The sequence below is a fragment of the Desmodus rotundus genome, chromosome 5, assembly GCF_022682495.2.
Source record: "Desmodus rotundus isolate HL8 chromosome 5, HLdesRot8A.1, whole genome shotgun sequence".
Taxonomy (NCBI): domain Eukaryota; kingdom Metazoa; phylum Chordata; class Mammalia; order Chiroptera; family Phyllostomidae; genus Desmodus; species Desmodus rotundus.
In genome coordinates this window covers 136,788,489-136,815,830 of record NC_071391.1, presented here as the reverse complement: position 1 = coordinate 136,815,830, position 27,342 = coordinate 136,788,489, and the positions used below count along the sequence as shown (strand labels likewise).

General features: G+C 39.0%; 1 non-coding gene across 1 annotated transcript; it reads left to right on the top strand.

Moving 5' to 3' along the window:
* Positions 1-17,983: 17,983 nt before the first annotated feature.
* LOC112298213 (U6 spliceosomal RNA) lies at positions 17,984-18,090 on the top strand. Its single transcript, XR_002974119.1, has one exon. It is a non-coding gene; the product is annotated as a U6 spliceosomal RNA (small nuclear RNA).
* The last annotated feature ends 9,252 nt before the right edge of the window (positions 18,091-27,342 follow it).

The window sequence follows — 27,342 nt, the reverse complement described above, 5'->3', positions numbered from 1 at the left end:
TTTCAATACACATTTTCAATTGATTTACAATATTTTAGTTAAGGAGCAGATATATCAGATATTGTGAAAGGATTATTGGCCAGGTTTTCACATTCTCTTCTATAAACATTTTCCTATGTTAGCTCTTGAAAGAAAATCTTTTTTTCTTTCCAGAGACAGCATGGAGTTCAGAAAAGACAACCAGGTTTCAAACCAGGAGACCCAATTTTTGAATTTATACCTCTACCATTTACTGGCTGAGTGGCCTTTCATATATTCATTTATTCAAAAAAATATTTGTTGAGCCTACTCTGTCCTAGGCACTGGGGATAGAGTAATGAGCAAAGCAAAGTTCCTACTCTCATGGAATTTATATTCTAGTGGGGAGAGACCACCAAGAAACAAAATGAGTAAGTATGTACATGTCATCTTAAATGTTGATAAGTGCTATGGAGAAAAACAAAGATGGAAAGGAGGATAGGGAATATGGGGATAGAGGTACAATGTTAAATAGAGTCAAGAACATCTTTCTTGACAAGGCCACATTGTAATGGTAATAATTGACACAAGACTCTAAGGATGTGAGGGAGTGAGTTACCTGGATTTCTGGGATAGAAGGAACAGCAAGTGCAAATGCTCTGAAGTAGTAAGTGGCCTTGATGAGGAACAGCAAGGAGCTAGTTTAGCTGAAGGGGAGCTAAAAGAGAGCAGAGCAGAGAGTTCGGAGAGGGGAGGAGTTCAGTCAGAGGAGGAGTCTGTGAGGGGCTGGACAGTGAGTGACCTGTGACTGAGTAGGTTAATTTCTATCAATTATAGCAATACCTCATTCTCTGATGTTTAAGTAATATAACATACATGAAATGGGCCCATCAAAAAGTATGACCTGAGCAGATTGAAGTAAATTTAATTGTCTGCAAGTCTTTGTGGCTGGTTTTCAGGTTGGGGAATTGATTTTACCTAATAATTCACCCCCCGTGATTAGAGAGATGTCTGTGTTCTGAACCATCTTCACAAAGACAAAAAAAATATGTGGCTGCCCTGGCTGGTGTGGCTCAGTGGATTGAGTGCTGGCCTGCAAACTGGCAGGTTGCTGGTTCAATTCCAAGTCAGGGCACACGCGTTGGTTGTGGGCCAATTGGGGGCTTGTGAGAGGCAGCCAATCAGTGTATCTCTCGCACAATGTTTCCCTCCCTCTCTTTCTCCAACCCCTCTCGCAACAAAAACCAAAAAAACATGTGGTTTATGTCAGTTAAGGTTTTGTCCCATATCCCAGACTTGATTTTTTTTTTTATATCTAAAAGATAGCTGCAGATTATAAATTTACCCATCTGTGGAAGACAGAATGCTACCAGGAGACCCTCCTTAAGAGAAGCCAAAGGTGAAAAGGTGAGAGGAACAGCAGCCCGAGGTCACTGGGAAATGACACAGACTGATTTAGTTGATTCAGTGGAACATTTAATCAACACTAATATCTGATAGATTAATTCTCTACAACATGGGCCGAACACCTTATCTAAGACTAGAGCTTCCAAACTACAGTATTGCCTAGCCAAAAATGGGTTTTTCTCTGCCAGACTTTCTATTTATTAACTGAGAGTTGAAGATTTTAGTTAAAGAAGAGGGATAAAAATAAATAAGTGAATAAACACATAAACAAAAAGAAAGAAGAGGGATAGAGGCAACCTGACCCGTCAGAAGCCAATCAGGAGGCATTTGTCTGAGAACAGAGGTGAAAGAAAACCAGTGGAGAAGCCAGTTCCCAGCTCCGGATTGTGGAGGCCACAACTGCTTTCAGTTGCTTCTTGCAGAAGCCCTTGCTTTCTGGCTTGTAGAAGAGCCTTGTTGTTTTAGCAACAGATAGAAACCCAGGTGGATTGAATTAATTTTGCTATCATCAATCCATCAGTCTCAGGTTTATTAAATATGAATGCCTCAGGCCAAAGTGACTTAAGGTTCTCCAAGAGATAAACAGGTAACACAATTCAACTACATTAGCAACTAGAACTAGCCTAAACACACACACACACACACACACACACACACAGCTATATTGACAGAGAATGAACTAACATTAGTTGTGTTAGGGCAATAAGTTTATCTTATCCTATTTTTCAAAATGTTGCTTTTGAAATTAAGAAAATTTCATATGGAGTTTTAGGAAATGTGGGTTACCAAGAAATATTGTGTGGTTAATTTGTGTTTTAAAATTCCAAACAACCTATTTTATAAAGGAGGTTGATTTTTGTTTTTTAATGCAATGTATCAATAAAATATGCAGCCATTGAGATATGTTGTAGAAGACCAGTGAGTGACTGAAAGAATATTTAGAATATATTGTGAAGTAAAAATATGAGTACTGAAAGTGAAGCCAGAAAAGCCGGCGTCCATGCTGCCTGTCACCTACCAGGCCCCATAAGCAGAAACAGGGATTGAATCTTCATGGACACTTTATTCAGGTAATCAGTGATCTGAGAAGACAGCGGGTTTGTACCCTAACAGACTTTTAAATTCCATTTTAAACCGACCCTTTTTATAAGAAGAAAAGTGTAGGTTAGGGGTTTGGAATTCAGGGGGAAAGTTAATCAGATAAAGCTGCAGCATTTTTTCATCTGTGCCCTGGGTGCTGGTCTCTAGCTGTGTCCTGGGTGGTGGTCATCTCACCCTGGAGCACAATGGCTCAGATACCATCTTGAATTGCTTGCAGTCCTCCTGAGGCACAAAGGTGGAACTGCTTATGGTCTCCTGGAGTCAAGGTGGGTCGGACCTTCAGTTCCTGAAAGACACACAGAGCTATACTGACAGAGAATGAACTAAATAGCTTTTTACATACATTGATTACTAAACTTATTCACTACTAGCTGAAATGAAAATTTCCAACATTTGGGTTCCCCATCAAAAGGATAAAGTCAGCGATAAAGTCAGTGCCATTTGCTATCATGGCGCCATTTGCTGAGCAGGCCTATGACCTTCTTAAATATGACTGCCATTTTAATCTTCTGAGCTTTTGTCCTCAGGACTGGAAGTTACTGGAAAGCAAGAACAGAACTAACCCCTCCTACAGCCACAGGCAGAAGATAACATTGGAACAAACTGTTACAATGCCTCAACAGCCCAGGGGCCACACAACAGCACCCTCCACCCTCTTTAATCCAACTATAATCCAATAAAAACAGAAAGCCCCCACCCCTCAAGGCTGGTGAATCTCTCCACATCATGCCCCTCTCCTTTCTTAGAGAGTGAATAAAAACTTTACTCTCTACACTTTCTCCTCTTAGTGAATTCTTTCACAGCCAGTGTCTCCAACCACCCTAACAAGTATAGTGCCCTGGGCAGGCTGCTCAGCTGGTTGGAGTGTTGTCCTAATATATCAGTATTGTGGGCTCAGTCCCCAGTTGGGGCACAAACAGGGGTCGACCACTGAATGCATGGACTGGTGGGGCAGCAGATTGATGTTTCTCTCTCTCAAATCAATAAACATGTTCTAAAAAGTGAGTACTGTACAATGCCATTAAATAAATATTTTTATACAAATATATGAAAATGACTAACATGAACATTATTTATTCTTAGAGATGAAATTATAGGTGATTTTAATTTTCTTTGTGCTGCTGTATATTTTCAAAAATTTATACAATGAAAATATATTACTTTTATAATAAAATTATTTCAATTTTGTGTTCATTGAAATTCAGCTGTTTAATGTTTTTTTAATTTTTAAAATTTTTATTTTTTTTTTAGAGAGGGAAACATCAATGTATGGTTGCCTCTCATGCAACCCCCTCTTGGGGACCTCGCCCACAACCCAGGCATGTACCCTGACTGGGAATCGAACCGGTGACCCTTTGATTCGCAGGCCAGCACTCAATCACTGAGCCACACCAGGCAGAGCCTAATGTTTCTAAAAATTAATTTAATTTTCCAACTAGGAACACAAAAAAAGCAATTCAGCTATCTACTTTCTCTCCTTCAGAAAGTGTCTTGAAAAAAAGCACAGCCACCAAGCTTTGTGCCACTGCAGTTTAATAGTGGTGAGCACCTACTCTATGTGAGGTACTCTTGTCTGTACTTCACCTGCATCACCTTACCTAATCTGCACAACGACCCCACAAGTAACTTTCAACTAGGGACTCCATTTCACAAATGAGGAAGTTAAAGAGCAGAGAGGATAGGTAAATTGTCCAAGATCACGAAGTTAGGAAGAGACACAGATCGGGGCAGGGTGGTTCCAAAACCGGACTCCTCACCAGTATTGGAAGCCTCACTACTAGTCTCTATATTCAGTCAGCCCTGGTCACCTCCTTATCTATCACCTTCAACAGCTGTGGCAAGTTGTAGCTCCACCCTCAAAACTCACTCTTAGCATCTGACCGGATTTCAGAGAAAATGAGAATCCCTTCGGCTTCCTGCATCCTTCCCTGACTTATCCACTCTCTCTCAAAGGGAGAAGAAGCCTTATATGAGTACAATATTTGGGATATACTTCTACTAAAACAGTCATTATTTATCTGAAATTCAAATGTCCTATTTTGGGTAATCCTACTTAGAGAAGACTCTCAGCTATCTTTTATCCTAAGAAAACACACCAAAACAATCTTAATTCCTTATCCCTCTCCAACCAATCACCCAGCCAGAAGATGCCTATCATGCCTACCACTCCCATGACTCCTCCCAAGGAAAACTGCCTGACAACAAACCCACATCTCCTGTTGCCCTGGATGGTTTTGTTTAAACCTGGCAGGATCTGACCTCCATAGAAGTCTGACACTTAGTGGTTGATCTGAGACTGTCCAGGGGGGTTACAACAATCTCCACTTTTGAACTCTCCAATTCTGAACTCAGAGCCTGTCCACTATTCTATCCAAATTCCCCCGAGGTGTGATAGTGTCAATACACTAGTAGATCTGTGGTCACAGGAGACCTAACACCCATCACCCTTGGTTACCCTCTGGACGAGTCAAAAGCAGCCTCTTGCCTTATTTGGCACTTTTTTTCTCATGAGTCATCTCATAAGCCCTCTCACCTTGTCCTGGGTTTGGTGCAATGTCAGTGAGGTGGGGAATGTATAACTCCCCAAGAAAGGACTGAGTCATGGTAGATATTCCTGGAAAAATGGGGTTCATCCTGCACAAGGAAGATCCTGAAGGTGGGAAAAAGCGAGGCAGGAATGGGATTGCAGGATAGTTAACAAGATTATGTGCTCTCTTGAGGGCGGCTTATTTCAAAAGTGAGTTTAACCTAGATGCACAGAAACAATGCACAAGGCTTACTTAAGACAAAGATAAACATTTCACTAAAGAAGTTTTATGTTCTAGGGTGTGACTACACACTATACCCTGCCCAGCTAGGAATTTATGATCAGATCACCCTGTGAGGTTACTTTCCATAGAACCCCCCTTTTCTTCATTCCTAGTAAGCAGAGACAAGGGGAAAAAGAAGGGGGTGTGGATAGGCTCTGTAACCATGTATTAGTTTTCTATTGCTGCTATAACAGTACCACTAACTTAGTGGCTAACAGTGACACACATTTACTATTTTATAATCCCATAGTTGAGAAGTCTGACACATGCACAGAGGACTAAAATCAAGACATTGTCAGGGTGATAGGGGACTTAAGAGTTGGAAAATTTTAGTTTAATAGCTAATAAGCTTAGTAATCAATGCATCTAAAAGCTTCTGTCCCAGGAACTGAAGGTATGACCCACCCTGACTCCAGGAGACCATAAGCAGTTCCACCTTTGTTCCTTAGGAGGACTGCAAGCAATTCAAGATGGTATCTGAGCCATGGTGCTCCAGGGTGAGACGACCACCGCCCAAGACACAGCTAGAGACCACTGCCTGGGGCACAGCTTAAGACCACTGCCCAGGACAAGAATGTTGAAGTTGTTCTTTTAATCCAATTAACTTTTCCCTGAATTCCAAACCCCTTACCTATACTTTATGAACCTGCCCTCTTCTCAGATCGCCAGCCATCTGATTAAAGCACCCATAAAGATTCAATCGCTGTCATTGCTTATTGGGTTTGGTAGTGACAAGCAGCCTGAACTCCGGTGTCTTTTCCAGTTTCAAGGGCTCTGTTTATTTTGGAAACTGTAGGGGAGAATCTGTTCCTTTGCCTTTCCTAGCTTCAAGAGGTGCCTATTTCTGGGCTCATGTTCCCCTCCTCCATCTTCAAAGCCAGCAATGTCAGCTCACTAATCTCCCCTGGCACTTCCCTCTCCCACTTTTAAAAATCCTTGCGATTATGTTGGACTCACCCAAATAATTCAGGATAATCTCTTCATCTTGAAGTTCTTAAACACACCTACAGAGTCTCTTTGCCATATAAATGAACATATCTACATATCTGGGGATTAGGACATGAATATTTTTGAGAGGCCATTATTCTGCTTATCACAATCAAATTTCCATATGAAACATATATTAAGTGTGAATTTTAACACATATGTAAAATAATGAAATATTACTTTTAGTCCCAAATTTTGGTTCCCATCAGATTTTGATGGAAAACTAATTAACAATCATTGGTGAGGGTGACTTACGTACATATAATGTGGCATTATGTACCCATAATGCCACAGAAATCTTGGTCTTAGGCCATGTGGTCCCCTAATGTACAATGATATTCTGCTCTGTGAGGAATGGGCATTTCTGCCCAAGCATGTCACTTTGGGGTCTAGTCATCCTAGATGCCCCAATACATGCTTGATACAGAAATCTGATCAGATCACTGGAAGGAGTGGGGAGGGGCTGTAGGGGGAGGTTGCCCAAGGCAGTGGTAACAGTCTAGGATGGGATTGCCTGAGATGCTGAATGCCTCTAGAGCCAGAAGTCATGGAATTATGGGCAAGAAGATTTGAAATTCAAGGAACTTCTCACGTTCTGCAATGGGCACTAGCTTTCTCAGGCTCTCTCTCTGGTTCTCGGGCTTTCTTCCTCGAGGGTGCCAGGATGATCCTGCTGCAGCTGCCTGCATTTCCCAACAGACAGTATTTTGGATGGGAAGGAACTCCAGACATAGTTTAGGAAGGGGATGGCCTGGCAGAGGGTGGCAGGGTTATTCCTCTCTGGGTGTTCTAGAGGGGACAAGCTGTGAGGCAGAAGCCTGCTGTTCTTCCAAAATTTTGTACCTTTTGTATCTTATGTTTTAGTTTGTAAACTAACTCTATAGAAATGAAATAATTAAAACTAACAGGGAAATGCTAGAACTCAGGTGTTAAAGATTTTAGCCTTAATTGATAGGCTTTAGCAACTAATGCATGTGGAAAACTTATTCCAAAATTGTGAACCTTTTGAATAAAGACTTCTTTCCTTTATCACCAAATCTTTGCCTCTGGAATTTTACCTAGAGTGGCGGCGGGCAGCGGGACCCCAGTTGATGTTCGGCAACACTGAGGTCTGACCCCTCCCTGAGCCCCCAAATTATTAATGAAGTTCTTGTTACTCCAGAAACCTCCACAGTCTAGGCGAATCTCCCCTCCTCCCCTACCCCACTCCATTACTCTCTCAGACAGAAGCCTCTCTCTTTCTTCCCTCCTCTTGACTGGGCTTACACTTTTACAAAAGATCTGAAGAGCATTTAGCTTTAAACTGCTTTTGGCTTTCCCTCTTGCAAAAAAAATCCCAGGAAAGGAATTATAAAAGACCTAGACACAAAGGATCTGTGTAGAGTACGGTGAGGTGGTGTTGTGTGGAGGCTGAGAAATGATATAGTGAGGAAAACACATTGGTGCAATTAATAAATTAACTTCTGAAAGTACAATCCTATTGCATAAATATACCCTACTATTTTATCTTTTCCCACCAGCACCTATTTCTGTTTAGATAACTATAAATAATTCTGCAGAAGCACTGGTAAATTCTGACTCTTTCATGGTCTTTTTAAAAAGACCTTTATAAACAAGGAAACTTCTATTTACATTTGTCATTTGCCCATGAACATTTCTAATAATGCATTTTATGTTCTATTAGCTACTTTAACCTGGCTGCTCCTTTAAGAGAGTTGGGGACACACCCAAATCTGTTATTGAGATTTATAAAACAAAGTCGGGTTTTCTGTGTGAAGATAACCAAACTTTTTATTCAACATTTGTGGGTGTACATTTGTGTTGTGCATTTATTTGGAGTTTGAGATTTTATTCATTTTTAGAGTCAGGAAAGGAGGGAGAAATAGGGGGAGAGAAACATCAATGTGTAAGAGATACATCAATCAGTTCCCTCTTGTATGCCCCCAGCTGGGGACCCGGCCCACAACCCAGGCATGTGCCCTGACTGGGAATTGAACCGGCCACCACCTTTCCACCTTTTGGTTCAACAGGTGGGCACTCAATCCACTGAGACACACCACCAGGGCTGGAGTGTTTTGGATTTTTTTTTTAATCCCCACCTGAGGATGTTAATTAGCTAATGCGAGAGAGAGAGAAAGAGAGAGAGACAGAGACAGAGACAGAGAGAAACATCTATTGGTTGCCTCCTGTACTTGCTCAACTGGAGACTGAACCTGCAAACTTCCCTGTCCCCTCCCCACCCCACCAGCCAGGGTAATTTTGAAATTTTTTTAAATTGTTGTTCAGTTAAAGTTGTCCGCCTTTTCCCCCATTGCTCCCCCCTACACTGCTTCCTCTACTCCCACAGTCAATCCCTACCCCATTGTCTGAGCCCATGAGTCTTCTATTCATGTTCCTTTGCTTGCCCCTTCCCCTTCTTCCCCCATTATCCCCCTCCCCCGCCTCTGGTCACTGTCAGTTTGTTCTTTATTTCCAACTCTCTTCTTTTTTGCTCATTTGTTTATTTTGTTGATTAGGTGAGATCTCCACTTATAGATGAGATCATATGGTATTTGTCTTTCACCAACTGGCTATTTCACTTAGCATAATGCTCTCCAGTTCCATCCATGCTGTCTCAAAGGGTAGGAGTGCCTTCTTTCTTTCTTAATTTGATTAGGAGACTTCTTGAAGACAGAATGAAGACTCAGACTATGTCAAAGCTGAGGGGCGAGGGTCCATCACCCCTTTTTTATAGTCCCCCAAGTCCTTCCTTGAGGGACCCCTCATGACCATGCCTGTCTTAGGTTGTCCCTCCTTTGAGGAATCTTACCTGTCATCGGCTAACTGGTCATGCACTGGGGGCCAGGCAGGGTGAAGTAAAATGGGAAGAGGCAGTGCTCCTGCCAGGGAGATAAGCTTTCTCTCCTTGGTGGCTTAGGGTCCCAAGGTCTCTCACTAAGCCTTAGCCATGGGGGGTTCTGAAACCAGGCAGGACCATTCCTAACACACATGGAACTTTATAGCAGCTTAATTCATAATTGTCAAAACTTGGAAGCAACCAAGATGCCCTTCAGGAAGTAAATGGATAAATATTATTCAACACTAAAAATAAATGAGCTAACAGGCTGTGCAAAGACACAAAGGAACCTTAAATGCATATTGCTAAGTGAAAGAAGCCAATCTGAAAAGGCCCCATACTGAATGTTTCCAACCACCTGACATTCTGGAAAAGGCAAAACCACGAAGACCATAAAAAAGATCAGTGGTTGCCAAGGGTTGGGAGAAAGGAGGGATGAATAGGCAGAGCACAGAGGATTTTTTAGGGCAGCGAAACTGTTCTGTATAATACTTGAATTGTGAATACATGGCATTATACATTTGCCAAAACCCATAGAATGCACAACAACAAGAGTGAACCCTAACATAAACCGTGTACTTTGGACGATAATGATGTGTCAGTACAAGTTCATGGTTTGTAACAGATGTACCACCCTGGTGTGGGATATTCATAGTGGGAGAGGCTGTGTGTGTGTGGGAACAAGGGATATATGTGACCTCTCTGTACTTCCCACCCAATTTTGCTATGAATCTGAAATTGCTCTATTAAATAAAGTTTATTAATTTAAAAAAATGTGTGCCGTATTTCTAAGAACCATTTTGGTCAAGATATGTATAGTGTTAGTGAACAAAGGAAGTTCAGAAACATATTTTAGGATCCTATTTTGTGTAGAAAAAATATAGAGAGGAATGGATATGTTTAAATAATGCTCAGAACATCGGTAAAAAATACTTGCTGACAGGGCTTTCTTCTGGGAAGTGGGGTGGGGAATCAGGAACTGGGAACTTTTATTTCCAACTGTCTGACACAGTATACAGATTAAAATTTTAATGTAAGCACGTAGTTCTTCTGGTTTTTCCATGATTAGTTACTTTATTTATGCCATGAATGGAAATGTTTTCTTTGCAAAATATTCTAACAATTTGATACAGTAAAAGTGTTCTTGTCCTCCCTCTGCAGTCCCATCCCTTTCCCAGGAGATAACCCCTGCTGGCAGTTTATTTATATCCTTTTTAATGATTTTTAAAGGTATGTGTAAGATCCTTTGAGTTGCCTGAATCTATGTGTTGATTATTAGTTGTAAAAGTCCCCAGTGACCAAAGAAATACACTTTATGGGGAAAGGGAAGTTTTAAAATAGGGGAGCAGCAGTGTTTGTCATAAAGTAGCCCAGCAGCAGGGAAAGCCCCAGGCCTTTTTTTAGATCTGTGAAGGATGGCTTAAGGTGACTGGCCAGAGGCTGGGAGTGGACAAAGAAAGGAAACCCAGAACAATAGGGTCACTCCACCTCTGCCTTTCTGGAGGTGGAGCCACGGCAGTAAGCGTGGAGTTGGCCTAATCAGGGACTAGAAAGTCACCCGAGTGAAAATTTTAAGTCATTACTTTGAATTCTAAGATGGGATGAATTCGAAGTAAGAAGAGGGGAGAGCCAGTCAGTTGCTTGCTGGGTCCAAAGGCTGCAGTGGAGTTAGAAAGGGACACGGAGGATGGTGCCACTTCAGTTGTTTGGCTGCTTTGCAATTGTTATAGGGATTAAAAACACATGGGTGTTACAGAATTTTTTCATTCAGAAAGTTGCTTTCTGTGTTGTTTTTGGATTAACAGGCTATTTTCCCCAAATAGTAATTTATTTTCCTGATCATTAAAAAAACCAAAACTGAATTTTAGCCTGTTCAGTTCAGAAGATGTATCTAGAGTACAGGGCCTCGAGCCCTTCCTACCCAGAGTCCTTGAGTCCTTCTCCTAACTGATCTCTCAATTGCTTGATGTTTCATTTGTCTCATCTGTAAAATGAGACTTGTTCATACAAATGATTTCTATGGTCCTATGGCTCAAAACTCTATTAGTTGAACTCATCTAGCTAATATAAGACTGTCAAACTGAATCATACACTCAAAATAAAGTGGAGAGTTGGATCAGTTGTATGGGTCATTCTGGAAAAAAATAGAAAATAAATTGGATCTCAAGCAGATCTATTTCAGGTCAAATTGTTCATTCTGTTTTATTTTCTTGAGCCTGTGAAACCAGAACCCTACCAGATGGATGAATGCAGCTCACTGGTTCTCAGCTCCATTCCACCTAGGTGGGCCCCACAGAGATTCAAATACTTACACCTAAAAATGCCAGACATAAAAAAAGAAAAAAAAATGCCAGGCATAGTTTTGCTTTGTATGTTCTAGAAAAACAAAGATGTTCTTTCAACCTCAGTGCTAACCACATCTCACACACAGTGTCTACCACCATTTAGATAACCAGCCCTTCTCAAATTTCATTAAGTGCCTAAAGAGACACCTGGGGATCTTTTAAAATGTAGATCCTGATTCTGCAGGGCGGGGTGAGGCTCGTGAATCTGCATTTCTAACAAGCTCCCAGGGGCTGCTGGTGCTGCTGCTCAGTGCTCCACACTTGAACTAGCATGGGACTAAACCAGGAACCCCTGGCTATGTTCTGTAATTCTCTTTGTCAAATGCAAGATTTATTTATTTAATTTATTCATTTGTTTGTTTATATATTTACTTGAGAGAGAGAGACATCTTATTTATCCGTTCATTGGTAGATTCTTGTCTGTGCCCTGACAGGAGATCAAATACACACCCATGGCGTATCAGGACGATGCTCTAACCAACTTAGCTACCCAGCCAGGGCCAAATGCAGACTATTTTTGATGAAAAATAGCTAACTCTTTAACGGATAAAATTAATGCTGCTTTCAGATAGTATTTGTGAAATCGAGCCAAAATTAAGGTCATTCTTAAAATAAATGTGTTGGGTCTGGACTCATAACACTGTTAATAGGTTAGAAACTTACAAGTACTGTATGTTCTTTTTTCTTTCAATCCATAGATAGATATCTTATACAGCAGCAAAGACTTATTAACATATATAAATCCCTTGCTCCAAAAAAAGATTCAAGGCAGTAGGTTGTGAGGATTAATGCAATAACCTATGTGAAAATGCTTAGCTTCGTGCCTAGTACTTACAAAATACCTTAACCAAAAGATACATTCCCAAGGCAAAAGATATGAAGGAGCATTTCACAGAAGGGGAATCTTGAATGGTCAAAAAACATATGGAAAGATGTACAATCTCATTAGGAATTGGAGAACTGAAAATGAAAACCACAGTGAGACACCACTTTATAACCTCCAGGTTCTCAAAAAGTAAAAAAATCATATAATAGCACATGCTAGTAAGAATATGTTATATACTGCTTATGGAATTTCAGCTGGTGAAATTACTTTGGAACACTATTAGGTATTATTCAAGAAAGTTGAAGGATATGAATATCCTACTACCTAGTAATTCAAATCATAGCTACAAACCTTGCATTATATATCAGTAGACATGCCCAAGGAAGCTCATGATATCACCATTCATAAAAAAATAAAAATAAAAACAGTGCAAATGCTCATGCACAGTCGAGTGGGTAAGTAGTTTTATACTCATGTGATGGACTATTACATAACAGTGAAAATGAAGGTACTATAGTCACATACATCATCATGGATGAAGACCTCAAACTTAATGTTGGGGAAAGTAAAAGGCAGAGAAGAATACATGTAATATGAAAAACACACAATGAAAACAAGATTATTTAAGAAAACATGCATCATAAAGCTGATGAAAAGTAAATAATTCTAAGTACAAAAATCAGGGTAACGATTCTATGGGAGACATAACTGAGGTTCAGCACCATGAGGAGTTTCAAATGTGCTGACAGTGACAACATGTAGCATATTAAAGTTGTTGTCTACATCCCGTTCCTACTGTCCCAAGCTGGACACTTTGTCATAATTTTTTACTCCAACCTCTGTCCACATTGTATCAATTTCTAATATGACCTCCTTTGCTTAAGGACATCGTTAATCCTGTAACCCATGCCAAAAATGTGAAGGTCATCTTTGATGCTTCATCTCCATATCAGTTATCCAGTTCTCTCACCTGAACATTTCTCAGATCTCTGCCTTCATTTCCAATCCCATCCCCACTAATATATGTTAAGTCCTAAGTCTCGGATTATTAGAATCACCTTCTAATTTTTCTTCCCATCTCTAATCTCTCTATCCAATCTTCCCCTCTATCCTCTTCTGCAGGCTATAATCTTTCTAAAATGAAATCCAGAAATCCACTGTTGTTCCTCCCCTAGAACTCTTTTTTTAAGATTTTATTTATTTATTTTTAGAGGGGATGCTGGGGGGAGAAAGAGAGGGAGAGAAACACTGGGCAAGAGATACGTGGATCGGTTGCCTATCACATGTCCCCAACTGAGGACCCAGCCTGCAACCCAGGCATGTGCCCTGACTGGGAATGAACTGGCAGCCCTTCATTTCACAGGCAGGCACTCAACCTATTGAGCCACACCAGCCAGGGCTCCCCTAGAAATCCTAAACATCTCCCTGTTATTTTCAGGATAAAAAGCACATCCTTAGTAATGGAATAAGCCATTTTAACATTATAATAATTAATACTTTTGACTAACATTTAGTCAGTGCTTACTATGAGTCAGGTACCATTCAAAATGCTTTACTTACATTTATTAACTTGTCCGCACAACAACCCTATTAGGCTGGCATTATTGTTATGTGTTTGGTCCACAGTGAGTGGTCAATAAATGCTGCTGAATGAATGCATTTCTCTCTTATGGATGTGGAAGTGAGACTTAGTGTATTGCCACCCAAAGTTTTCATGGCTAGTCAATGGTAAATCGTATCCACAGGACAGTCTGACTCTGGGCCTTAAATGTGATCCACTATATCCCAAGTCTGTTTAAAAGTGGACCCTACCCTGCTTTTCTGGCCTCATCTCTGGATCCTGCCTTGTGACTTTTTTCCATCATAGTGACTGTTTTCTAGGGGAAGAGAGGGAGGGAGAGAGGGAGAGAAACATCCATGTGGGAGAAAATTCTGGGATCACTTCCTTGAATACGCCCTGCAGGGGACCAAATGCAACATAGGCATGTGCTCACACCAGGAATCAACCCTGTGACCTTCTGGTTTAAGGATTGATGCTCAAATGACTGTGCCACACCAGCCAGGGTTCTACTTCCCTCTTGGTCAGAGTAGCTCTTTTCAATCTTCAGCATCTGACTTTTCTGTGTCTAAGAAGCCCTCCTTTACCCTGAGGCTGAATTATTCCCTCCCTCTCCTTTTGCTGCCATTGCATTTTATTTATGCTTCTAATTACACTCTAACACTACATTATGATTTATTTGTCTGCATCTTCCTAGGTTGTGTTCTCCTTCAGGGCAGGGACTAGGTTACATTCATGTTTGTATCCTAGCATGTAATCATGATTCAATAAATATTTGTTAAATGAATGAATAAATGGATGTCTTTGATTTGACTTTGCAAAAGATATAGGATGTATTTCTTTGAAAGGACATTTCTAATAATCACCTTTCTATAGAAGCTAAGGGATAAGATTAAATCTTAATTTAGCAAAGGCCCTTAAAATAGCAGGAAACTATTTCAATATCAACAAGGTATCTTGCTTTCTGATACTACTTAATACAAGGGTATCAAGGAATAGTTAGTTATGAGTACAAACCATAAGTACACTTAAATATAAAAGGCTGAACAAATAAATATGAATGGTTTGCTGATACTCACCATCTGGGGAATGAAAACTAGAGAACTTAAAAATCAAAAGAGCCTCAAATATTTGCACTCATCTGTCAAATTTTAGATAGGGGAGTTGGGAATACAGGGGAAACACTTACCAGGTAGCCTGTGCTAAGTCTATTTTTATGACTTTCAGTCCAAATGCTGTGTCAAAAATATTAAGGAAATCGGCTTCCTTACTGTGGATTATGTGTCATCTCTTCTTTGGCTACGAGATGTACATAACAGCACGTTTAGTTTCTGAGAGCAATCATTTAGTCGGTTATTTGGATCCTTGGATCTCTGAAAATTGTTAATTTCTGCCAGCTTGTCTCACTAACTACTAGCTTCAAAACAAATGCATCTGACTCATCAACAGATTCAGAAGTTGGGCCGTCCTCTTCATTGTTATCCTGGTATAATACTTGACAATTATTCCAATATTATCTTCAGTAACTTGGTTAAGTTTTTCTACTTTTTTCCTCCCTACCTTTTTCTGTATAACCAAAAACATCGGTTGAAAAAATAAAGAAAGCTAGAGAAAAGAAAATGTTATGAAGAAAATCATAAAGAGGAGAAAATACATTTATAGTATTATTTAGTTATTTATTTTATAGACCAAGCAGAAGGGATAGAGAAAAAAAACATCAACTTATTATTCTACTTATTTATGCATTCATTGGTTGATTCTTGTATGAGCCCTGACCTGAGATTGAACCCACAACCTTGCTGTATCAGGACAATACAACAATTGGGTAGCTCTAACCAACTGAGCTACCCAGCGAGGGCTACAGTATTTATTGAAAAAAATCTGTATATAAGTGGACCTGCTCAGTTCAAACCTGTGTTATTCAAGGGTCAAGTGTATGTACATAAAGATTTCTTTTAGCTACTTGTCACTGCTTATTTGGTAAACTTAAGCAGATTGCCAAAAGGAGCCAGAATAATAAGAACATTTGGGTCCATGGGCACAGAAGTGTTTATAAATAGACAGGAGGAGCCTCATGCTGACTCTGTCAAATTGTTGAGTTATAACTGACCGGTTAAAGACTAGTGAGCCAGAGAGATTCAAGATTCAGAGAGAGAAGATGATGAATAGTGCAATGCTCTAGAGAACGGGGGTGGAATGTGATCCACAGCATAGGTGGAAAAAATAGCCTTAATAGGTGGAAAGGAGGAGTATTATTTTGGAGGCAGGAAGTAGGGGGAGTTCCTTTTAAAGACTTCTGTTTTCCTTAAAGAAGGAGGTGAGGTCATTCTTGAAGGGTGGAGGTGGGAAGGTCAGAGATTTGTGGAGGTTTAAAAGGCTGTTGTGAATAATAGGAAACACTCGTCTTAGCCTGGCAATCCTGTGGGCCCCTTTGCAGGTGGAACCACAGAAAGGCAAGAGAACATGGGGTCAAAGTAAAGGACAAAGAGCCACAGGATAGAGAAGGAAAAAATGAAAGCAGAAGAAATTAGCCCAAAGGGAAATAGAGAGAAGAGGTCAATGAACCTGGTTCTGAGGAGTGATTGAGGAAAAGGCAGAGTGAAGGCGGGGAAAGTTTGGTCAGACAATGGGTTGTCCAAATTACTATTATCATTTTAAGTATAAGAAATAGTAACAGCTTGAAACAAAAGTAAATATACCAGCGCCCTGGCTGGTGTGGCTCAGCCAGTCCCATTCCTGGTCAGGGCACATGCCTGAGTTGTAATCCTGCATTTGTACATTGGTTTTATTGGTAGATTGTATTTTCAAACTTTTTTAAGTGAAATTTTATATAGGCTTACGTGGTTGGATCCAGAGTGGGGATCTAGAGCCCCATCTACCTTCTACGTGCTTTATAATCCCCAAGACTCCACAGAATGCAACTGAAATATCACCAGTACTCAAGTTTTGAGACTGAAAACAATTTTATACCAAGAGAACACAATTCTGGTCTCGTTTGATAAGATGCTGGGTCACATACTTACTGCCAAAATTATGATATCATCTCAAGAGCACATTTCTATATTTTCCATAGTTTCAATGGTAGACATGTATCACATCTGTAATGTGTTCTAACTAGAGTCAGAAATGCAGTTGATCCTGGATTGGATAATGCATCAAGAACCACTAAAGAAGCTAGTACTTGCGAAATCCAAAGAACAGGTCTCCCCAGCTGTGGAAAAGAAGCAGGTAGAGCTAATTTTCTGTACTTTAAGGGCTAATGTAGTTTTCTGTCTGTCCTGTTTACTTATTTAATATTTGTTAGAAAATAACACTAGATCTCTACCTCCTGTATTCTAAACTCTAAACTATATTCCATATACAGATTTAGATGTAAAAAGTTAATATGTAATTAGAAGAAAATATAAGAATAAAACTTATATAAACTTGTATAAGAAAAACAATTTAGGCCCTAGCTAAACTCAACAGATTAAGTGTGTGTATGTTACTACAGGCTTTTTGAACAATAATCTAGCAACATTTATAGAATTTTAAAAATTAATAAGATTAAAATACAAGTAAACATGCATTTTATCTTCTAATTTTATCTTTAACACTTTTTTTCAAATCTATAGAAGATTTGCAAGAATAGGCAAATGCACAACCTAAAGTCACTAATTGACATTTTACTACATTTACCGTCTTTCTATCTCCCTCTCTATATAATATATAAGTACTCTTTATATTAAAGAATAAAAATGTTTAAATGAAAATATTTTAAACTTGAAATGTAGGTGTGCCCGTGTCAAAAAAAAAAAATCAAATAGAACCAAGCTGCATGCTCTGCACAAAACATGGCTCTATTATGTCAATGGCAATAAAATCTTATTAGGGGCAAGGAGTTTGCCTTATCCATAACTATATCTCTAGTGCCTAGAATACAGCCTGGTACATGAACGACTCTTAGCAAATATTTCTTAAATGAACGAGTGAGTGAATTGAACGAATGAATAAATATGAAATTATTTGCATTCTTTCATCAATCCTGTTTTCCATTCAGCTGAATATTTAACACAGGTGTCTCTATCTTATATGAATAGAATTTCATTTAGAAGTATGTTCTGGAGTAAAAACTATGAATTCCTACATTCGTGCTTATCAAAAATAGGAATTTTTGTGCTCGCTTCAGCAGCACATATACTAAAATTGGAACGATACAGAGAAGATTAGCATGGTTACTGCACAGGGATAACACACAAATTTGTAAAGCACTTCATATTTTTTTAAAAATTAGTAATTGTTCTAAGTTTGTTCATTCGTCATTTATTCAGTCATCACTCACTCCCCAAACATTTACTGAGCACAGTTCCATTCCCAGCAAGATATTTGCTATGTCCCTGAATTAGAACAAAAGACACAACAGTGAGGTAGGGGAGCAAACAAGTAAACAAACAACTAAGATGTTCTGATAGATTTATCGTAACTAGAAGGTATTATGAACACACAGAGGTTGAGAAACTAAACTAGTTTTGTCAATCAAGAAAGGCTACTTAAGGGAGGTACTAATATTTACACTGCTCTTTAAGGATGAGTAGGTGTTAGGCAGATGAATGGCATTCCAGTCAGAGGAAGTGGCATTCATTCATTTACACATTTATTCCAACATTTGCAGTGCTTACTATGTGCCAGTCCATAGACTCCCGAGATGTATCAGTGAACAAGACAGAAAAGTCTAGGCTCTCCTGTGGAGAGAGATAATAAAGAAGTAAACCAAAAAATGTATAAATGACAAGAAAGATAACGGATAAGAGTGGGTCTGGGGCAGTGTGTGTCATTTTAGATAAGGTGGTCAAGAGAAGGACTCATAAAGGAGATGACATTTGAGCAGAGACTTGGGTGAAGTAAGTAAGGGAGGAACTGTGGAAGGAAGAGCAATAAATGCGAAGGCCTTGAGGTGGTCAGTGAAGCTAGAACTGAGTGAGTGAGTAGGACAGCAATGTAGCAGGAGATAAAATCTGAGAGCTATGCAGTGGGAGATCCTGACACTCAGCAGCCTGTGACTTCGATGAGATCTTCAAGGAAATGAGTGTGGGTTTAGAAGAGAACTCTGGGAAGTGAGCTGGGAAGTGCCGATATTTAGAAGTCTGGGAAAAGATAGAGATCCAGAAAATAAAACAAAAACAGGAAGAAAACCAGGCATAAATGATGTTGTAGAAGTCTAGCGGTTAAGTGTGTTAAGATAAAGAAGTTATTTACTACGCCTAAATGTAAGGAAAGAGAAAGCCTAGAACATTACTCAGGGATCAGTGAGTAGATTCAGAACAGAGATGCAGAATCTGGGTGGAGTGATGGCAGGAGAGGATGGTCACAAGGTAACTTTTTCGGTCATATAACTTGACAGCAATATTGACATGAGGCCTTAAACATAAAGTGAGGCAAATGTAGAACACCTTATCTGTTTTTAAAGGATTTTATTTATTTATTTTTAGTGAGAGGGGAAGGGGGGATAAAGAGAGGGAGAGAAACACTGATGTATGAGCAGTTGACTCTCACATGCCCCCAACTGGGGACCTGGCCCACAACCCAGGCATGTGCCCTGACTGGGAATTGAACCAGTGACCTTTCAACTCATAGGCCAACATTCAATTCACTTAACCAGACCAGCCAGGGCAAGCACTTTATCTTTTTATAATTACTTTCACATACACCAGTTCAGTTGTCCCTTCAAGCAAGTGATTTTCCACCAGTGTGCTACAAGAATTTTTTACATTAATTGATTAACTTATTTTTAATTGAATTTATTGGGGTGACACTGGTTAATTAAATTATATAGGTTTCAGGGGTATAATGCTACTGCAAGAATTTTTTAACTTTTTTAAAATTCTCACCCAAGGATATGTTTATTGATTTTATTTTATTTTATTTTATTTATTTTTATCCTCACCTGAGGACATGATTTTTGTTGTTGTTGCAAAAAGCTTTATTGTTTCCATTTGGTCCAATGCATGGGAGACGGTTCCAGGGGGGTTAAAAGGGTGTCTAGTGGTTTCAGGGAGAGGCTCAGGCAAAATCCAGATACCAGAGAAATACGGAGGGGTCCCCAAAGACCTCTGGGCTCCAAAGGCTCCTAGTTGTGCTTGAGGGTGAGCCTTTCGAAGAGATACTCACCCAGTCAGGTGATCTCTCATCTTCTTGATGAGTTTCACTTTCTCATCTAGGAAGTGGTTCTCCAGGAAGTCACAGAGATAAGGATCTGTGTGGGCAGAACCCAGGGTATGCAGATCCAGAAGGGCCTGGTTCAGGTTCTTCTCTGAAGCCAAGATGGCTTCCATGGCATCCTGATTTTACCCCACTCATCTTGGGAAGACCTCACCAAGTCCTGGAAGAGAATGTGGCTACTGTGTTGGTTTTGCAGCTTTAAGAGATGCTCAGTGCCCTCGTGATTCTACTTGGCCAACTCATGGATGAAGTGGCCCATGCCTTGCAGAGCCACATTGTCATGGTCGAAATAAAAGCCCAGAGAGAGGTAGGTGTAGAAGGCCCACAGATGCAGGTTGGCCAGGCAGTTGATGGCAGCCTCTTCCTCGGTGGAATATTCTGACAAATTTGGGAGCTCATGGTAGTTCAGCAATGAAGAATTCAGGTCAAAAAACAGTGTTGGCTGCTCTTGGAGGCTGAGGATGGCTGAGGTGGCTCCAAAGGTGGTGACTAGAAAAGAGTTTGGAGGGTAGTTGGAAGGAAGGGCGTCCTCAGTTCTCTTCCATCCAAACCCTGTTGAAGCAAGAGATAGATTCCAGGATTGCCACGGGGAAGGGCGGAAGAAAGAGAGGGAGAGAACCACCAGCAGTTGTGGATCAGTTGCCTCCCATATGTGCCCTGACCAGGAATCAAACATGCAGCCTTTCGGTGTACGAGGTGATGCTCCAACCAACTGAACCACCTGGCCAGGGAGACCACGAGAATTTTTAAAATACTCAACACCTGACTATTTAGTCAGAGGCCCTGACCTCTTTCACCTTGGATTGTCAAATAAAAAAAAAATGACAACAGCTAACAGAACAATAGCCATCTGGTATAAATAAATCAAAATTATACCTACTTTTTTTTGTCAGATGGACAAAATATTTTTTTTTTTGGTGTGATGCAGAAGTTTAGTAATTAGTTTATGTGTGCCATGAGGCGAAAAAGGTTGACAATCGCTGCTTTAAGAGATCCTATGCAGGACAGTCTTAATTCCTAGATGAGGAATCTGGGGCTCAAAGGTGAGGTCATGACTATTTAAAAGACATACGCTGACCAAAGACACAGAAAGGCCACCCTTGCTCTGATTCCATGCCCAGTGCTCTTTCTGCTACCTCTGCTGCTTCACCCTAAGCAAGGACATTAAAAGTGACATAAATCTGAGGAACTTACACATTTCTTTTATTTTTTTCATAAAAGTTTGCTTAAAAAAACTTCACAGTTAAGAAATCAACCTATAAGCTTTCTAATATAGGTAAAAACTAAGATGAATCTGTCACCTTGAAGCTTCATTTATAGGGAATAACTAGGATCAAAACCTATCAGACTCAGCAGCTGGAGCTTCTGGTCTCTCTGATGTGATGGAGGTGGCAACATTTTTTTTAAATGAGTGTTTTATCATTTACTGAGTTATTGAATGTTTTAGCAGTCAGATACTGTTTTTAAAGACTTAAAAAACATGAATTTGATGTTCCTAAATATTTTATTTATTAAAAATTCCCTCCGACAACTAAGAAAATGTACTAAGTATCTTTTTCACTTCAGATTTTAACTAATGTCAAAACCCACACTTGAGATACTTTACAAAACTACAAGTATGTTACTGATGGGTTGGAGTTACTGTTTCAGCTTTGTAAATGACTTGCTACAAATTCTTTATGGGAAGAAGGAGTGGGAGAGGTGTGTGATGAATATGTGGAGAAATTAAAAATAAATGAAAGTTGCTGATAAATGGACTAAGTTTACTAAAGTAGTTTTATATGTAGTTTATATAATAGTATGTTTACTTATTCCATTTTCCTTTTCTTGACAAATTTTATTCAATTCTATTGGCTGAACAGCCTGCTGTTTTGAATAACTTTCATATGCCTGAGAATCTATATCAATACTGTCCCAAATTATCCTAACTTATAGGATTTATCATGTCCATTTTTACTCAGGGTGAACAGCAGGGGATTAATAAGGAGGGTGGACAGCATTTTTTAAGGAAGATAGATCATCAATGCTTGAAATAAGATTAAGACAAAACAGATGATATATTTCAAGTAGATAAACAAAATGAGAAGTAATTTATGCATAATCACAGATTTTGAAAAACTCAAAATAGCCCATTTATTTTGTTCAATTATAAAAAGATTTATAATTGTAAAAGACTTCAAATAGAAATGTAGAAGGCAAAGGAAAGGAATTACATGAGAGGTTTTATGACATTCTATAGTGGACTTTCAAATATGCATTATTATAGTATTTTTGCCTATATGTTTTTTCCTTTATTACAAGTTGGCAATTAGTTATTCTGATTACAGATGATTAAAATCACAGACTTTAGAGCCAAACTGCCTGGATTTGAGGGCTGCCCTGCCACTTTCTAGCTGTATGTATGACCTTGAACGAATTACTTACTCTCCTTGCGGCTTAGTCTCCTCATCAGTTAAGTAGTATCTATCTCATAGGACTGAAACAAAGATTAATTAAACTGATATATATACAGAACTTAGAAGAGTGCCAGACAGAGTGTATACATTGCAATAAGGATTAGTAATTATTAAAACTGTAATTTTTCCCAATTATGTTGTGTGCCTCTTGTTATTACAGATCATTTTCTTATTTACAGTTGGGTATGCATCTGGTCTGCTGATGTGTCTGTTTAATACTGCACCGGTACTACACTCTCTTAATTACTGGTGCTTTATAATATATGTGAACATCTGTTAGAGTGAAATCTACCCTCACAACTCTCCTTTTTAGAACTAAAATATATGTATATGTGTATATCCATTATTTTTTATGTTTATACATGGACTTAATACTTACTTTCTCTAATTTAAATTATTTTGTCGTGTTAATGGCATTAAAACTATAAATAATTTGATAAGTGACCTCTTTCAAATGTGTGATTTCCTCATCCAATAACCTGGACTTGAGCAAAGTTTTATATTTTTCTTCATGTAAGACTCTTATCAAAAGTACTTCGTATTTTTTGTAGTTATTGTGAACCAAGTCTCTTTTTCATCATATTTTTTTATTCCTAGTATATAGAAATAGTTTTAATGTGTGCTATTACCTAACATCTTCTTGGTGGACTGGGCACTATTTTCCATTTCCTTCATCTGGAGGTATTCAATTAGCTTTATTAATTTGAGTCAATTTTTAAGGTTACCAAGCTATATAACCATGTTAAAATAATGATAATTTGCCTTCTTCTTTTGAATAATTTTATATCATGTCTAATACATGTTTTGTTGCACTGGCTAGAACTTCTGACACAATAGGAAAATGGCTACAACTTACATCACAAGCAGAAGTTGATTTTCCTTATATAGAAAAAGCTCCTACCAAACACAGAGAAAAAGACCATCAAGAGGAAAATGAACAAAGAATGTGAACAGACATTCCTTGAACCTGTCTATAGGTTCAAAAAGAAGGAAATACAAACTGTTAAACATTTTAAAGATTTTATTTGTTTATTTTTTTAGAGAGAGGGGAAGAGAAGGAGAAAGAGAGGGAGAGAAACATCAATGTGTGGTTGCCTGTCACAGGCCTCCTACTGGGGACCTGGCCTGCAACCCAGGCATGTGTCCTGACTGGGAATCGAACCAGGGACCCTTTAGTTCACAGGCTAGTGCTCAATCCACTGAGCCAGAGCCTGTTAAACATTTTTTAAAATGTTCAACCTCACTTACAATGAGAAAAATGTTGCAGTGCTCCTTTTCAACCCTTAGACTGGGAAATAACCAGAAGTTTGTTAACACTGTATATCTATCAAAATAACAAATGCATATACCCTTTGACCCAGCAATACCAATCCTAGGAATTTATCCTTCAAATACACTTGCACACTTGTTAATCGGCCTATGTACAAGATTATCCATTGCAGCATTGTTTGTAATGGCAAAAAAAAAAAAGTCTATCAATAAGGAACTGGTTAAATAAACTGTAATGTATCCATGAAATGGAATACTATGCTGGCAAAAAAGAATGATGAGCTAATGATACAGAAATATCTTCAAGATATATATCACTAACAAAACCAAGGTACAGAACAATATGTTTGTTATGGGTATGCTACCTTTTGTGGGAAAAAATGGAGCAAGATAAGAATGTATATTTAATTTGCATATTCATAAAGAAATTCTGAAAGAATGCATAAAGTGTACACAACCACGATTACCTTTGGATAGTCCGGGTATGAGCCAATGGGAGACAGGAGTGGGAAAATTTAACTGAACCTGTTTATTTTTTAAAATGTTTAACTGTGAGAGAACAGACTGATGGTTACCAGAGAGAAGGGGGTTGGGGAGACTGGGTGAAAAAGGTGAAGGGATTAAGTACAAATTGGTAGTTACAAAATAGTCAAGGGGATATAAAGTACAGCATAGGGAATATACTCAATAATATTGTAATAACTATGTATGGGGCCAGATGGTACTTGAAATATTGAGGGGACCACTTTGTAAAGTATAGAAATGTCTAACCACTATGCTGTACGCCTGAAACTAATAAAAATAATATTGAATGTAAATTGTAATTGAAAAATACAATTTAAAAAATAAATGAGCTGTAAGAATGCATTATCTATTGAAAAAATGTGGGGAAAGCATGTAAATGAGTTACATACTCAACATTTTAAAAATCAATTTTTAAATTGGCTCTTTTAGGCCCCTTTTAAATTGCTAACAGGGCCTCAAGGAGTGACTGGACAGATCCGCAGGGACTCCTTGTGTCAGCTGTTGTGTACGCACACGTGCAGCTTTCTGCTTTGAAGCTACAAGACCTGGATAAGCTGGATTTAAATACTGGCTGTGGCCTTAGGCAAGATCCTTAACCACCACCTGGGGTTGTCATGAGGATTGAATGAGGGAGATAATGTACAGGTTTTAGTTCAGAGCCTGGCATGTGCCAAGTAGAAAAGCTTGTTTTCATGTTTTCTGAGAGTTGATACTTGGCTTCTCCCTCCTCCCAAAGCACCTGTTACCTACTTCACTTCAAAGCCCTTAGGCTCTGTGGTAGCAGTTTGTTTGCAAGTCTGATCCCTTGAAGGCAGATACCCTATCTTACTGAGCTTTGTCCTCACAGTACCCAGAACATTGCCTGGCATATAGTAGGCTGTAGCAAGCATGCAATAAATGTGTGTTGGTTCATCAACAAAGATCTATGGAGCACCTACTATTTGCCCAGGCACTGTGCTTGCTGCGTCAGATGGGTTGTAAATTTAGGGTGATCACTTCATAAATTATATACATGTCTAGCCGTGGCTGGTGAGGCTCAGTGGATTGAGTGCTGGCCTGCAAACTGAAGGCTCGCCAGTTTGATTCCCAGCCATGGCACGTGCCTGGGTTTCAGACCAGGTCCCCAGTTGGGGGTGTGTGAGAGGCAACCTATTGATGTTCCTCTCACACATCAAGGGTTCTCTCCCTCTCTTTCTCCCTCCCTTCCCCTCTCTCTAAAAATAAATAAATAATTAAAAAATTATATACGTGTCTAATTACTATGTTGTACACCTGAAACTAATCATATAATATTGTAAGTCAGCTGTAATTTAAAAATAAAACAAAATCATAAAAAAAGAACAATGAGTTTCCATTGAAAGACTTTAGGCAGAAAAAATTGGTTAGGTTTGCATTTCTTAAAATCTTTCTGTCTGCTGTGGGTAATTTAGGAGACTTTTACAACTGTTGAGGATAATGATGGTGATCAAGTATTAAATGAGTGAATAGATAACCCCAAACAACAATTAATCTCCAATTGTATTCAATAGACTCTAATACAAATTTACTTGATTTGCACCTTCTTTTATATTTCACTAAGAGGTATTCTCTTAATTTTAGATCTGGGAATTCAAAAATCTCTATAGCTTCAGATTATTAACTATTTTTAGGATGGTTACCTCCACAGATACATCCTATTACCTATTGATATAATTTTACTGTAGAGGATAATCACATCTTGAAACATCTGCCCCTACATGTGGTACGTCACACAGTCCTCACTCTACCCTACCCAACTGCCCAATACCACTCCTTGCTACCACATCATACAATTATTCTACTTAGGAGAAGCCTCAAAGGAACTTCACAAGGAAAATAAGCAAGTGCATAGTTCTGGCAGAGGAGCAAAAGCAAACATGGAAACTGAGGAATATCAGAGTAAAGCCAGTGTCTATCTAATTTGTGTGATTTTCACAGTAACTCTTTGGCTGCCTTAATCATCTAAAAATCAGTTTGGGTAACAGCTTAGAAAGTGGAACTCTTGGAACTGTAATGTCATAAGGGAGTTTCTATTCTAATAATAGCTATCTAGTATACTTGGCCAAAGTTAATAGAATTCAAATGATATAATAACAACATTAATACACAATTTAAAACTCTGGAATTAGCCTGGCTAGTGTGGCTCAATGGATTGAGCATGGGCTTGCAAGCCAGAGGGTTGCTGGTTCAGTTCCCCGTCAGGGCACATGCCTGGGTTGTGGGCCGAGTCCAAATGGGGGGTGTGCAGGAGGCAACCATACATTGATGTTTCTTTCTCTTCCTCTCTCCTTCCCTTCCCCTCTCTCTTAAGATAAATAAATAAAATCTTTTTAAAATGGTTAAAATGGTAAATTAAAAAAAAACTCTGGAATTATTTTTATTCTATTCTTCATCTTGTAAAAAAATGACATTGCTGATATGAGTGCTAAGTACTAAAGTTCTGACTGTCTCTTTAGAACATTATGACTTCAGGGAAATTTTTTTTTTCTTCTTGTGATAGTCTAAAAAAGGGAAAACAGGCATTGTTTGATAAGGTAGATAGTGCTGTCGATATCAAATAAGGGGCTTCAAGCTGTGTGAATCTGAATGAGAAAAAATTCTAATGACAACCATCAAGATTTTAAATGTCTTATTAAAACATGTTTCCTCGCCAGAGGAAAAGACTGTAAATGCCACCTAAAAACGCATCTCAAATCTCTGGAATCTCCTTTCAGAGTGACTTCATGACTTTGATAAGCACCCTCTGTGACAAAACTAGTCTTTGAGGGGTAGCTACTTGGTAATTGTATAGAAGTTAACTTTTTTAAACCCAGGGAAACACTTTATTTTGATGAAGTGACAAACACTGTATGTCACTAATCTATAAAAGCCAATTTGCCCTGGTTATAATTTATCAGTCCATTGAAAGATGAGTCAAGAGAGCAGGAATGTCTGAGAGTGCCTGGTACCATGGACTGTGTACAGATTCAGACAACATGTGGTGAGTGATTAATAACAATGATGATGATGACAAAATGTATGGAGTGCTTATCATGTGATAGGGACTTT